The sequence below is a fragment of the Pyxicephalus adspersus genome, chromosome 2, assembly GCF_032062135.1.
Source record: "Pyxicephalus adspersus chromosome 2, UCB_Pads_2.0, whole genome shotgun sequence".
Lineage (NCBI taxonomy): Eukaryota > Metazoa > Chordata > Amphibia > Anura > Pyxicephalidae > Pyxicephalus > Pyxicephalus adspersus.
The window spans coordinates 14,113,143-14,129,591 of record NC_092859.1 but is presented as its reverse complement, the minus strand read 5'-3'; positions in this window follow the sequence as shown (position 1 = coordinate 14,129,591).

Sequence of the window (16,449 nt, the reverse complement as noted above, 5' to 3'; positions counted from 1 at the left end):
ATGTAGGTGGGTATTTCTTCATTGTTGCCACTAATGTAGGGAATGTTTCTACACTATATTCACTAATGAATGGGGTATTTATCCACTATAGCCACAAATGTAGGCAAGTATTTATTTACTATAGCCACCAATGTAGGTGGGTATTTTTCTACTAAAGCCACCAAAGTAGGAGGGTATTTCTCCATTGTTGCCAATAATGTAGGGATTTTTTTGCACTATATCCACCAATATACGGAGTATTTTCACTTTAAAGCCAGTAATGTAGGTGGGTATTTCTCTAATATAGCCACTAATGTAGGGGTATCTTTGCACTATAAACACTGATGTAGGTGGGTATTTTTTTCACTATAGCCACCATAATGTAGAGGGGGTATTGCTCTACTATAGCCACCCATGCAATTGGGTATTTCTCCAATATAGCCTCCAATCTAGACGGTATTTTCATACTAAAGCCAGTAATGTAGAAAAGGGTATTTCTCTACTATTAGCCACCCATGTAGGTGGGTATTTCTTCATTGTTGCCACTAATGTAGGGAATGTTTCTACACTATATTCACTAATGAATGGGGTATTTCTCCACTATAGCCACTATTGTAGGGGGTATTTACACATTAAAGCCAGCAATGTAGTGGGGTTTTTTTTCTACATGATAACCACCAATGTAGAGGGTATTTCTCTACCATTATCACTAATGTGAGGGGTAATTCCCTACCATAGCCCTCATTGTAACACTATAGCCAGTAATGTAGAGGGGGTATTTCAATATTTTATTATATATTTCAATATAACCACTGATGTAGGGGGATATTTCTGTAAAGAAACACTATATTTTCCATTGTTCATAATAATTCTCTGTTCATTATTATTTATTGATACTATTAATTGCTGAAAAAAACATTTTCATTCTGTGAGGTGATGCTGAAAATGGTGTGTGTGGGAGTAAAATGCTCAACATATGCCACATTCTTTTTTATTTTTATTTGAAACTTTTTTCAGCTTAGCTTCCTGAGACCTAACATAATTTTAAGTGTTCTCATGAAGGAATGAAGAAGTTTAAAAAGACTGCAGTAAGGGGATCTAATAGAGAAGTGTAATTTTCTTACTCCATACTTCAGTTTATCTAATTATTACAACAATTAGGAAACATTTTTTCTCTCATGGCTTACTTTCATTTTTCAGGAATTGAAACTAAGGTTCTTGTTTGTACCATATGATTAGAGCTGCAGACGGTCTACAGTTGGTGCTCACAGTGCTGAGTCATTGTTAAAAAAAAGAGTCTGTGGCAAGACTTTATGTAGGCTGTGTATTGCATTTATTTCTTGTATCTATATAGAAACATATGTCAGCATATTATATTAGCCTGCACTTTAAAAAAGAACCAATCAAATCAAGTCATCAACCTTGAACTAAAACATTATTTATCTCTCCTAGTACTACCAATGTAGTAGGTAGGTTTCTGGGAAGAAGACCACCCACGGTGAAAATGTAGGTGATTGCACACACATAGAGCCTGATTTAATAAAGCCCTCCAAGACTAGAGAAGTTAGACTGTCAAGGGAAAACCTGGGTGATCCAACAAACCTGTAATTGTTTTCTATTACAAATCTTTGTTATTAGTTATCAAATCTTTTTAATCCTGGACCTGATCCATTTGCTGGATCACCCAAGTTCACCCATGATAATTTATTGTTTCCAGCCTTGAACAGCTTTAATAAATCAGGCCCAGTGATACAATGTTTAAGATTTCATGTGTTGTGTATTCATAAAAGCTCTTCTGCATACATTTAAATGGTTATTTTAACTTTATATTAGCTCAAACCAGTCTAGCCATTCTTATTTTACCTCTGGCATCAACAAGCAATCTTCCCCCAGAGAACTGCTGGTCACTGGATATTTTCAGTTCAGACCATTCTCTGTAAATCTGGACATGGTGGTGTGTGTAAATTGCAGACATTTTCAGGCCAGCCTACCTAGAACCAACAACCATAAAAAATTCAAGTCACTTAAATTACCTTTCTTCTCCATTTTGATGCTTGATTTGAATTTCACCTGGTCATCTTCTCAATGCCTACATACCCAAATGCTTTCATTTACTGCCATGTGATTAGCTGCTTAGATATTTATGTTAACAAATAAATGAACAGGTGTACCGAATAAAGTGTCAGGTGAATTTGTACACACACGTTTTATGCTATACATTGCCCTTGCTTCTTCCTGTTTCCTCCTTCTCCATTCTTCATCATACCTACATGTTTAGTGGTCTATAGCAGTGGTCGCCAACCTTTTATCGGACCCATGAACCACTAAATAACCTGCTCCGGACTACGCATGCGCGGGGAGCCATGTGTCACTCAAAGGACAAGGAACTTCCCCAGAGTGACGTCATGATGACACAACACAAAAAAGTTTCTAGCGAACCACCGGTTGGGGACTGCTGGTCTATAGTAGTAGCTGCAGAACATGAACTAAAAATTGTAGTTTAGCACAAAGTGTAGGTAGGAAATATTTAGTGGTTACAAAGAAACACGGCTCTAAAACAGCTGCAAGGGAATGCCTTAAAACCATTAGGAAGGCTGGATACAGCAAGTCTTTAGAGTTTGAGTAAACATAAAGCTAACTATAGCAACCTCATACAAACTCCAACATATTTATTCCATTGCAGAAGGTATTCTTTTTTAAAATAATACCTGCTTGTCATGGTATGGGGTCTATAGGTTGTGCTCTCGGATTCTCACTTTCTCAACTCACCATTGGTGAAGACCACAAGTGGCTTGAGCGAGAATAGTCTACCACCATCCCTATCTGGAAGGTAGTCCATACTCATGATGTGCAGCTGATGCTGAAGGTAGTGAATGTAGACAGGAAGTAGACTGTAGGAAAATAGAAGTGGCATTTATATTCCAATACTAATACAATGTTCTCACCACCCTAATTGACCTGGATATTGAATCCAGCCGGCAGTCTCACCACAAACCAAAGCTATCACCAGAGACCTGGCTAAAGAACTCAAGGAGAAACATTAATCAAGCAAGTTAGAAGCAGATCAATTCTGCCCATCAGTAAGTTTCACTGTTAAAATATATGCAAGCCCAATCACTACAATCTCTTACATAAGTTTAAACATGCTAAAGTAAGTTCAAAATTGTTTACTTAATTTTGTTTTTCAGCTGCTATAAAACAGTACCTGGTGATCTTGCATTGAAAGTTGTTTTAGGAACATCTCTTGGTAAAAGTTAACAATGCCCTTTCTTTTTCTTATTTTCCTTGATCCCTGTTAGAGGCGAAACCGATTGAAACTGCAAGATATAGACATTTTTTTCACTGTTGCCACCATCAGGAAACATAACATGCAACACTGAGTGCTTTATTTATATAACAGGAAATCAGACATTCCCTCAACCATTCTCTGGTGGGAATCTCCCTGGCCTATGTGTTTCAATGGCAGTAATTTATTCCCACCAGGGAATGTTTGAGGGAATGTCAGATTCCCTGTTATATGAATAGAGCCCTTAGATCCAGAAGTGCTAAGAATGAGAACGGTTGAGAACCATTTTTTTGTAGCAGATCTCAGCACAAGTTGATTTTGGCTACATCGTTGCTGTTGGAAGATTCGCTCCATAGCTTTGTGCAAATGTGGTTTACTGTACTGTGGTTTGCAGCAGCAGTTTGCCATGTGCGCAGAAGTGGACAATTGTGGGCTTTTCAACCACAGGTGTCAGAGGGCCCTTACTGAACAGATGCATGAAGATGTGAAAGTGACTGAGTTTAGCAGTGCTGATAGACAACGAAGAAAGTTTTAAGAGTAAAGTAAAAAAAAAAAAAAAAAAAGCTATTACTGATTTATGATACAAAGTACTTTACCAAGCTAAATCTCATCCAGTTAGGATTTACATCTACTCCCTGTACTCCCTTCTCTGCGCGGTGCCGCTCCAACAATTTTACCCACTATGCCACTGGGAGTGGGAGGAGGAGGTATTGGCATACATTCATGAGCGTTTAAAGAACACTCTAGCAAGCAGTTGTGGTATGATTGTGGCTCTCTCACCCCAAGTTGCAAAAAGATAACACTGATCAGCTGTTGTTTTCTACAACACGTTTATTACATTTTACTGCTTTCAACTACTTGCTAATGCTGTTTAGGGGCAGACCACCCTGAGACACTGGTTATTTAATGATAACAAAGGCTTTAGCCTACGTACACATGTGCAATAATTATCATTGGAAGTGAACGATTAATAACCGATCTGCCGATAATCATTAACATAAAAAGTGCACAACGACGACAACGAACAAGGAATATCACTGTTAATGAACGACTGTCCCAGCAGATCTGATTGGGTGACGATCATTCGCTAAATATTGTGTGTACGGTCGTTCAGTGATCATGGGTTGTTCTGTGATACACTTTCTCCTGTACACATCACTTCCTTCATCGTTGAAACAATCGTATCTAGCGTGTGTACATTATTGGTGGTCTATATTTTAACGATCGTATCGTTACAGCGTGTACAGAATTGTGCACAATACAATTGTTCTGGTAAGATTCTGGTTGATTCTGGTAAGGGACCTGAACAACAAATTAAATACCCTGTTTCCCTGATTATAAGGCACTGTCTTATATTTTTTGAAATGCCAAAATATGCCCTTGGTCTTATTTTCAGGGGGATGTCTTATTTTTCCATGAAGAAGACTACAGTACACATTTATTGTTGAAAGTCACTCATGATCACCCATGTGTCATTGATTGTCCCCTTCTGATCACTCTGTGCCATTGATTGTCCCCTTCTGATCACTTTAGGGCAGGTAACTCCGTTAGGGCAGGGATCTCCGTTAGGGCAGGTAACTCCGTTAGGGCAGGGATCTCTGTTAGGGCAGGGATCAGCGGCTTGCTTCCTGGTTCAGAATCGCAGGGGGCGCATGTGCCAGCTTCTTACTTTCAGTTTGGCTCTGCACTGCAGCCAGGAGGAGACACACACTGCAGCCAGCATCGAGGAGACACACACAGGATCAGGTATCGGAGGATGTCTTATTCACGGGTGAGTGCCTTATTTTATTTATTTTATAAAAAATCGGGGGTGGCTTATTTAATGGATGCCTTATGTTTGGGGAAACACGGTAGTAATATATCTTGATTTGCAAAGTCACAAAATACAAAGTCGGAGGGGGTTATTGTTTGCCTGCCCCACAAAGGAGAAAGGGCGAAGCTGCCTTCAGGGTGCTGCACTAAAATAAAGGTCAAGGATATATAATTAAAATAAAGATATAAATAATGATAATACATCACATAAATATTAAAAAATAAACAAAAGTTGTCCTCTGTTTTTAAAAACATTTTGATTTTCCTTCACCTATTTGTATTTGCGTTTGAATATTTCTGAAAAAACAAATATGACTCATTAAGCTGATGATACCATCTGACACTTTTTAGAACTTCCCTAAGTTTCTATGTCACCTTTGTCCCTCCCCATTAGAACAAACTTTTTGTTTTAATAAATACTTTCATTTTTTTGTTCAAGAATCATCTGAGCTTTCCACAACTACTATACCTTCACTGTCCTCCTTACCTGCACATTCTGTATAACTGTAACAACATTTGGGGTAAGCAGAAGATTTGTAAGAGATCTTTAATGACAAACAGACTTCCTGCACTGCGATCAACACTTCTGGCTAATGGCGTTCTACTGTTTCTGGATCTGGGCCATTATTCTCCTTCTCAATGTTACAAAAGTCAACAGTAAGTTTCATGTTAAAATATTTATCATCATTTTAACTAAAATGTTATTACTATTATGCAAATATATGTATATTCAATATTAATATGTACAGCTGTAACTGTACAGACATGGAAATGTACAGATGATTAAAAGAGTGTACAAAAACACAACTGTAATAAATTGCAACTCACCAGATCTTAGATTTGGAGCTACATTTGTTTTTTTGTAGGCTTTTCCCCATTTTTTATTCTCCCATTAAAACACCTGCTGTTCTAGCAATCACTTGTTGTACTATATCTATGAAGGCAAATCATCGTCACCCTAAGAAGTGTGTTAGGACACCCCACTACCCCTCCTTACCTCAATAGGGGGCTTGCTTTATAATTCATAGAACAGAGTATATACCAATATTTCAGATTAAATTGCACAGGGGGTCTCTGGATTGCTGGCAGGACAGCAGACTAAACATAAGGAAATATGCATGTGTTGCAGAGATGTATTTCTTTTTATTTTGGTCATACTTAAAAGGAAAAATATAGTGATACATGTAAAGCATTTGCTTCCATTTATTTTTTGAAAAACAGCTGTTTGAATTTTTCCTGTTTTAATAGTGAAATGACTGTGAACTTTGTACAGCGCTGCGTGTTATGATGGCGCTATATTAATACTGTGTAATATTAATAGTGTCAGTGCTTATTGTTACAGTGGCCAGAAGCATAAACTGATGGGGAGTTCTGAACTGGTTTAGGCGGCTTAATACCAGCAAAGAAATTATCTATATGTGTATCAGTGCACATATCCTTTAAAGTAGCACTCTAGCTGTACAGATATACATAGACTGTACACCCTGGCCTGGGTTTTTCACAGTAATGTGAAATATTGGTCTGAAGGTCTACAATAGCAGGTTTTGTGCAGTGGAACTACAGCTGTGTAGACTCAGCACCCAACACCCCCACCCTGAGTTCTGGTCTGGTGATGCCATGGGTCCTTCTTCCTTATTCTTATTGGGAGCTTCGGGTGGTATTTCCTCCTGGGGTACTATGAGCCCAGGCTGCATGATGGCACACCTTCAAAGATATTACAGGTGGGCTCATTATAAATTGGCAGAATGGCATTCACTGGTACTTTGCCCATGCTGGACAGAGGAGGAGGCCGGGGACAGTGTTAGGGCATGGAGAGGAATGCGAAAAATGAAAAAAAGAACTGGAGTGTCAGTGGCAAACAAAATTATTTTATACAGTATATATGTTCCTCTTTACCTTCTATTGTGAACAATATCTGCAGCAAAGGAGGCAGAAAACACTGCAAATATACAAGGGATCTAAAGCTCCCAAAACACTTCCTTAATAGCAGAATCCCCTAATGCAGGCCACATGGCAGCCAGTTAGGTAATAAAATGTCTTGGCATATTGTTAGATGATTTCTGCTGAAGAAGAGGATCAGCCAGTCCTTGGACCCAGTGATAAGCAGTAAGGATAAGCAGAACAGAGTAGTTGGTACCTTTTTTTGTAAATGGGGACCTTGGGGTAATAGGTATACTTTACTTATGTAAAATATATCTGCAGTGCATGATACTGATTTGTAAACCATATCCTATATCGGTTTCTATCTGATTTAGGTACAGTTATGTATAAAGCGACCACACCATGGTTTCCCTTTATATAGACGTCATATAGGACTCAATGGCCCTGATTTACTAAAGCTCTCCAAGGCTGGGGATAATACACTTTGATCAGTGAAGCTGGGTTATCCAGAAAACCTGGAATGGATTCCTTAAAATCCTTTGCTATTTGCTAGCAAATGTTTTGAATCCTGGATCAGATCCAACCAGGTTTGCTGGATCACCCAGCTTCACTGATCAAAGTGTATTCTCTCCAGCCTTGAAGAGCTTTAATAAATCACGGCCAATGTATTCATGTGATGAGCTCTCTGCTGAAGATCAGAAGAAAGGGTTCATCAAGCACTCACAAGGACCGGTAGTCAGAATACTAAAAGACAGAAGGTAGATACATTGCTGTGCACAGTGAACGCACAGACACAGGATTCTTTGTATTCACTGGTGAACAGGATGTTAAAGGTTAATACATTCAGTGTACATTATTAAACTCTATTGTTGCATAATGTATTTGGCATTAGCCTGTGATGAACAAGAACGAGTGCTTTTATTACTCTGGAAACAGGAACACGTGTATCTCTTACGAGTGGATTTCGCTTTTGTCTGTGGCTGCAAACACACAAATATATATATATATATATATATGAGCCTCCGGAGGTGATATGCCTGGATTGGTAATCAATGGTCCATACACTCAAGCATAGCCCTTATTGGCCTTTGTATAGGGGTGAACCCCTGAAATAACTGGGGAACCCCTGATAATAATTACTATACCCACAGCTCACAGTATATTAGAATGGTGGGCCGTGCTGGCCAGAGAGAAGAATGTAATAGCCAATAGCCCAGTAATAAGAAGTACAAATTGCTCAAGGAACCCCTAGCAACCTGTGAAGGAATCCTGGTTGATCTAGCACTTTCAGTATCCAGTTCTATACATGGGAATGTACATGGGATCTTCAGCCTGGCCAGGGTGACATACCCCATATATGTGCATAGGACTCCAGTAGATGCTTGGAATGAATAGTATTGTTGTCCCTTTACAGCATACTTAAGACTGGGAGAGGGTGAAGTGATGCTAATAAGTTGTTCTGCAGTGCTTATGTTTAAACTAAGAGCATGTACAAAAGAGGAGGGAGTAGATTGACAAGATGAGCTCATCAGTCTGTTGCTTTCAATTGTGTTTAGAAGTTTGCTTGCAGTTCAGCTTTAAAAACCATCACTGACCTTCCTAGCTGTTTGTACTGTGAAGTAATTAATTCTCAAATATCCTCAAAGACCTCAACAAGGACTGTACAGTTTAGTTTACATAGATTGTGGCTTATAGCCTGGCATGACCTTAGCCCCACCACCACCATGCTTATTCATTAGCAATGGTACAAGTTGTGGATCTTAATAAGGCAAACAAACATTGTAACATGTACAGGTAGTCCCTGAGTTAAGGACATCTGACAAAGGGACTACTGCTAGATACAAATGGGGTTTCTCTGCTCGCTTGTGTGCAGGACAGAGGCTTGATGGAGCGGGGGGGGGGGGGGGTTTGCATGACTTGCAGAAGAAATCTTTTGCTAAACACAGCTGAGGTTGTGTGTGATCCTAAAGACTGAGCTCTTTCTGCAGCCTCTTGTAACTCTTTAATGACCAAGACAAACTCTGCAGTTGTTTCCTTTTTTGCAAATCAAAGCACAGCTTGCTCCAGGAGTTAATGAATGTCTGGGCTCCATAAAGATTTTTTTTTTGCTTTGTTTGTGATTAGCTCACAGTGAGGATTTTATACAGTAACTGACACCACCCTGCCTAATAATATGTTGAGACAAACATCTGTCCTAGTTGCATTTATTAAAATAACGTACCTGTTCCGACTTACATACAAATTCAACTTAATAACAAACCTACAGTCCCTATCTTGTATGTAATCCGGGGACTACTTATATAGCGAATGAAAACTAACACACAATGGAGTGAATGAGCACAAACACAGCATCATCCATGCATTCACCAATGTCTAAGACATTAAAGTACATTCGCTCATCTCCAATTTATTGATGAATAAATTCTCTCAGCTTGCTATCTCATTCACTGGGGTTGATTTTACTAAAGGAGCATATATTGTTCACTTAGCATAGTGAATTATCTTTTTGCAAGTAAATGATTTGAAATTGACTTTACACTTTACAAAGAATGTGCAATCACATGAATGGAGATCTAAACAAACAAGATTTTACTAGCACATGACTGGAGGTCAGCAGAGCTTCATCCCATTCACTAACCTAACTTAAATAATTTTTTGCAAGAGGATAATTCATTTTTCCATGCATACAGCCCATATCCTATATACCAGCCTATATTTCCTATAATAAATCAACCTTACCATCTCAGTTCATACAAAACAATAAAACAATCACTTTTGTTGCACAGATCACTATGGGAATTGTTCATGAATATACCCCATGGGTGGGAAAAATCCTGCCTGCTTGCTACATTTATGGGGCAGATTCCAACCAAGCTTGCCTTCCATGGGAATAAGTATCAACACATGTAAACTGCATCTAAAACACATCAGAAAAAAATGCAGAACTATTAATGTTGCCATAAACAGCATTCACTTCCTAATCTTCCCGAAGTATATAGTCAGGGCTGGTTTCAATTTCTCAGTTTGCTTAATCTGGTTTCCATTTGTGTTTTGCTGTCCCTGATATCAGCAGGAAATGCTTACAACATCAGAACTGCTTTATGTTACAAACTGAATGATTACAAGGAGGTGCAGGCTTTGGTTCTTTCCCCCTGACCATGGCACCCCTACCCACTGAGTTGCTAACCATAGTCTAAAATAAGGGTTGGGTAACAGATTTTACTGGCTGCTTGCTTGTTCCATTTTATAGGCATGCTGCTTAATGGCAGCCCGAAAGAAACCCATTTAGGTCCCCTTTACATCTATGCATATGTACTAATGTTAGTTTTTGATGCTCACAATCACAATCCTTTTATATACATATATTCCAAATATAAACCAGTCCGAATACCTACTTTTACCTGAAAAAAAACATAAAACTACAGTGACTCTATTGTAAAGCTAGAGAACAAAATGTGGCTGTTACTGGAAACATTTAAAACAGTAATCAACAAAAATGCCAATAAAACTAACTGAATAATATGTCTATGGTGTGCTATTTTCAAAACATTAATTTAAAAACTGAAAACAAAGTCACATGGGCACAGTCTGTTCTGTTTATTTTTTGTTTTTTTTACAGTATTTTGTACTTTGGAGCAGGCTCGCTTGATGGCTCACTTGCTGTTAAATGATAATTTGTGCAACCTTGTTGCCCACTAGGAGATAGCACAAGTTCACAGCAAGAGTTTGTTACACATGTTACATAGGGACACAGCGCCATCTATTGATGGGATCCAAATAGAAACAACATTTTTTTATTTCAGGTGAAAAACTCTAGGCTTCCAAAATTTTTACTATGAGCAAAAAGATTTAGAATGGAGACATTTAATGGTGCGGATTTATCTAAAGTGCAGTTTTTGCGGAGGTTATGGAGGGATGTCAGGAATAGAAGTAAGGCTCAATGGGTGCAGACTTGGCCAGTGTTTGCTACTAGTGACACTCTTATTTGCCAATTGTTCTCACTCTGCTGCAAATCTCTGCTGGTATCAGTGGCTGCTGTCATAATTTTTTTACTCTTCCCCACCTTCTTTATGTTACTAATTATGATTGGGAATGGGATAACTTGGCTAGTGGGGGAGTGACCCTTGGCAATTGTAGGTGACCCCTCTCATGGAAGATTCCATAAAAGATAAAGGTGGCACGGTGACATCATCCTTTGGTCCAATAAATTCATGCTTTTTTTTCAACACTTTTTCCAAAAGTGTTTTCCAAGAATTCACGATTCTTTAGATTGGAATACTTTCTAATGTTACACCTAAACTTTCCCCTGCTAGTTGAGATCATGGCCCACATTCTCAAACTTTCATATTCAAAAAACTATCTTTCTGGATTTTAAGTCCCTCACCTATGATATTTCAACCGCTAGACCAGGGGTTGGCAAACTCCAGCCTTTAGGCCAGATACGGCCTAGCTGGTAGTTTGTTCCAGTCCAACACCCCCTGACCGATCCGGCCTAATGCCCGCGGCCAACCCGCCACGCCAGAGCTGCGGGTTGCAGGCCAAATCTGCCAGGGGGCATTAGGAACTACCGGAGCTTTGGTGCTGCCTTCTTGCTGTGGCTCCCCTATTTACCACGGCAGGCCTGATACTTCCGCTGCTGCGGTAAATAAGGAACGCTCCCTGAAAATAAATCCCTCTCCTCCGCAATGCATACAGAGGAGAGGGATTTCACTTCAGAGACTCAGAGTCCAGCCTAGTGTGCTCCCGCCCACCCCTGAAAAGGCCTAGTGGCCATAAAAGTTTGCCAACCCCTGCGTTATACATTGATTGCCTGTCTGTGGACCGGCTTTACCTTTCTCCAGAAATGGACACAGTATTCAAAGGATGATCAAAGAGCTGTACATACTTCCATGTTTTAGCAGAAAATGAAAACAAACTGTTCTAATAGATTTTGTAGTCTGACCATTACTTTTTCTCCATCATTACTCATCATTATATATGAAAAATCCAACGTGTGAATCTTGTGGCAAATTGTGACAATGGAAATCTTTCTTTCATCAGGTACTGCTCCAGTTCCTGTGTTGAATCTGCAAGAAAACATCATTGAGGGTGAAGATACATCCATCACATGTACACTGCCTTGCACCAACTGTCTGGATGTGAATTTAACCATCAGAGCCAATGTAACATTCAAAAGCTGCAGCCCTAAGAAAGGAAACAACCCAAATGTCACCTGTATTTTGGATGTCACCCAAGAGATGCATGGAATGGAGTTCACCTGTGAGGCTCAGTTTAAAACCAAGAGCCCATCTAAAAAGATTCGTATTCAAAGTAAGTAGGATAGTTACACAGTCATTCTTAGCAAATTGCACAGTGTGCCATAAAGGTTTTAAGTGAAAATATTCAATTACACGTAGAAGTGTGCCTGTTTGGGTGCAGGAACAAAGCCAAACATCTGACCTATGTATCCAATAATCGTGTCCTGCTGTATTCTGCCCCTAACAATATCCCACTTTCCTGTTGCTCCCTTCCCATCCTTTCCCTTCTGTTTCATGGCCCCACCATTAATTTCTACTACTTTTTTGGGTTCCCCAATTAAGAAGCTGTTACCACTCCACCCGCAGATAATCTGTTCAGCATGCTGCAGCATCACCTCCATCCCTGTAGCCATGAATTTTACACTATTCTCGGCATCCCCTGCACTGAGGCTGAGGCTGTGCATTACCTCAAGGGGATGTTTTAGTAGATACTGCAGTCAATCCAGTGATTGTTCAGTCCTGCCATTGGCTCCTGAGCCTTTTTAAACATCTCCAATTCCAGACTCAGGCTTGATGGATCCTCAGTGCACTTCCTGCCTCTCTGCCAGCTAGTCCTGGTTTTGATTCTCTGTGTTTGACCTCGGCCTATTACCCGATCTCGCCTTGCCTGCCCTGACTTCGCCTTGCCGGCAAGTCCAGCTGCCTTGATTACCTGTTTTCCATCCTCATCACCATTCCCAAGCGTAAGTCTTCTAAACCGTGTCATCCCCTGGTGTAGAGAGCCTGGAGACCGCAACCTGGTGATCCCCTTGCAGCAAAGTTGTACGGTGGCCATTAGGGTCACTGGTCCATCACTTCTTGAGGGGTGCGCTGGTGAAGACCATGGGTCACTTAGATTCTGCTCCTCAGGTAATCCCATGTCACCTGCGGGGGGGAGACAACCCGTAACAGAAGCTCAACTATCCTTTTCCTCCATTGTTCTAATCCTTTACTAATGTCGTTTATCCTCTCAAGATTCTCCACCAATACTGATTTCCTTCTCCTCCATTGTCCTCATCATTCTTCTCCTTCCCCCTCCACTGTTAACACTTGCACCATTCTTCTCCAGTGTCTCAATTTATATCTCTATGCTTGTTTCACTACAGTGTTCCTCTCCTGTTCTGCTCTTTCTCCTCTTTCAATTTACCTCCCATATACTGCTATTCCATCTTCAGTGTCTCCAGTGTCTTCATGCCCTTCCTGTTCCATTCCTCTCCCTCACACCAAGTGTACCCATTCGTATTGCTCCTCTACTTCCCTTCCATCCTGTATCCTCATCTTTACTCCTCTTCCAATCCAGTATCTCCACCTGTTCCACTCCTTCTTTTCCAGTCTTGCCAACTGCTCTATATCTTTCCTTTCTCTCCATTGTTTTGTACAACGCATTTCTTTCCACCATGCCGGCAACTACATCACTCTACTTTACCCATTAATACCAATATTCTCCATTCCATCTAGCATCTTTCTTTCTGCACCAGTTTTTCTTTCCCCCTTCAATTTCCCCAAAGGCTCCTAATTCCTTTCCTCTGTAACCTCCTGTACTGATCCTTCTCCTTCAAAACTTCCACCACTTCCATCACCCTCCATTGCCTTTCCCTGTGCTGCTCCTTTTGTTCCCCATAGAAAGAAACTAAATTCAAAAATAGGCAAAAAAAAATACAGTTAGGTTTAATCCCGCAGCACAGTAGATCCGTCTGGAGGTGTCTTCGATCGGGTTCCACATCGTCCCTGCGTCCATCTTCGGGCCAGCGCTCCAGGTGCCACCATCTTCTCCTCTTTTTTCCGGTTCTTCTTCCTACGTCACCCGACCCGGGGGCGAGATTGGGTGATGTAGTTGGGCGAAAAATACTTGCCAATCTCACTGCGCATGCTATCATAACCTATACTATTCCCCCTTCCCCTTCACTGACCCCACCTGTCCCTTCCTATCCCATTTATCTCTATGGAGAGGTTGGCAATTATCAATCAAAGAAGGTATGTTTTCCTTGAAAGTGCTGAAGAATTCAGAACTGACTGGGAAAGGTTCCTATTGCAGCTTTAGGGTTCCTCATGGGCATCATGGGATGGTTGTCAGAGGTTGGCTGACAGCTCTTGAGTTGGGGTAATATTTAAAGGAAAATTGTACATTGTTATTGTATTGTTAACCTTAAAGCTGAAAAACGTTCTCCTCCTGTTAGATTGTAAGCTCTGCTGGGTAGGGTTCTCTCCTCCACCTGTGTCATTGTTTGTATCGGTCTGTCATTTCCAACCCTTATTTAATGTACAGCACTGTATAAAACATTGGCACTATATAAATACATTGTATTATTATTAATATTTCATTTCTTTTTTTTATTTCAGAAAACACCACAGCTGGCAACAGAAGTGAGAGAACAGAATCCAAATTAGCCTTTACCTTGGCAATGCTGATAGCTACTTGTTTTTTGTGGTATTAGTGTTAGACGACTCTTTATATTATACTGAAATACATTTTTTCTTCACATATTAACATGGAAGCCTAGCAAGTCCAAAACACAGTTGTCTTATTGTGCCCTTTCAGGCATTAAAATGCATTATTATATAAATAGAGATAAGGTCTAAGAGATAGGGACAGAACAAAAGCCAGTGGATAATATGCACAGTGGGCAGCATTTCTAAGCAGATCAACTCCATCATGAGACAAATCTATCACAAGAGGATACTGTTTTGAAGGATTCTAACTCCAAACAACACATGTCTCTGAGTCATTTAGATCTTTTAATTGAAATAAAATACACACACATACACCTACCTTATTTTATAAATGTATTACAGGCCTAAGGATTCCCTGAGCACTATGGGTTAACTAAAGAGAAATCACAGCAGTAGTTGTCTTTTTTCATGCAATGACCTGATAAAAAAATGTCTCTCTCTGCTCCAAATGATTTGCTTCACTATTAGTTTATAGTAAGTAGTGGGTTAATCCTGCTGTTCTACGTTTAAATTATTATTATTTTGCTGCCTCTATTTTTCAAGTGTTTTTCTACAAACTTTCATCTCTTGTCCCAGAGTCAAAACAGATATCCTCTGCAAAATAGGGAGACATTTCTAATTGTTACCAGAACAGTGGTCCCCATTGGATGACTTCCCCTAACCTCCTGCTTTCGTGACAAGCATAACATTTTCCATTATTATCTGCCCCAGTGACAATGATCAGATAGCATGATCACCATAACGTTGACCATAGCGTTGTACTACTGCACTCCCAACCGCTCTTCAACCAATGGGGAACAATTTGTGTCTGTTTTTTGCACACAAAGTTACAGTTGCATTGTAGTTGAGCTGTGCTGAAAGCAATCATCCAGGTTCCTTTCTTCCTCTGGAAGAAGAATCGCAGCGCAACATGCAAAAGCATTGACCTGCGGTGTACTTTGTCACATGGCTAAATTAAAGATTCTTATTCCTCTGTGAAACTAACTTTTTTGTAAAGCTAACCAATTCTATGAAAAGTTCATTGTGAAAAAATAGTACAGTATTCCCAAATCAGAGAAAGATCCACAATTAACTAAATGTATATAAAACTCCTACAAGGAAAGGGCTCTGTGTGCCATCTGGTGGTTGTCTGATTTTTGAACAATTAAGTCAATTTTATTCTTTAAAAAATACATCATTAGGACTTTGTATTGTATTTGTTTATTTGGTTGATAGGTGCAGAGCTGGTAATTAATAGCTTTGTTGGACAATTTTTGCTGAAATATATTTTATTCCTTGTTGTCCTCCTACATTGAAGTTTGTCAATTGTTAATGAAATCTTTAAAGAAATAATTTGCATAGTTATTGTGGTGTGTATCATTGCTTGCAATATAAGCCCCTACCTTTTCCTTTGCCTATAAGTTTTAATATAGCAGCTCTCATTTTCTTTGTTGGGGGGTTATTACTAGTGTTGGTGTTTGAATTCGGGTTGTCCTTATATTTGACCCAAATATGGCTGTTCAAATTCGGATAGACCCGACCCGAAAAACACGGGATTCGACTGCAAAAATTTGGGGGAAAAAAAGTAAAAAAAAAATAAAAATGAATATTAAATGAATTTAATTAGTGAGTGTTTTTATTTTAACTAATTTTTTTTATTTTTTACAGGTTATCCGACAATGACATTATGAATCATAATGGGGGGACCGTGGGAACTTTGGGGTTACAGCTAACTGGAAGCACGTGCCTTCAATTAGCTGTATACCAAGGCATTAGAGTTTCAAT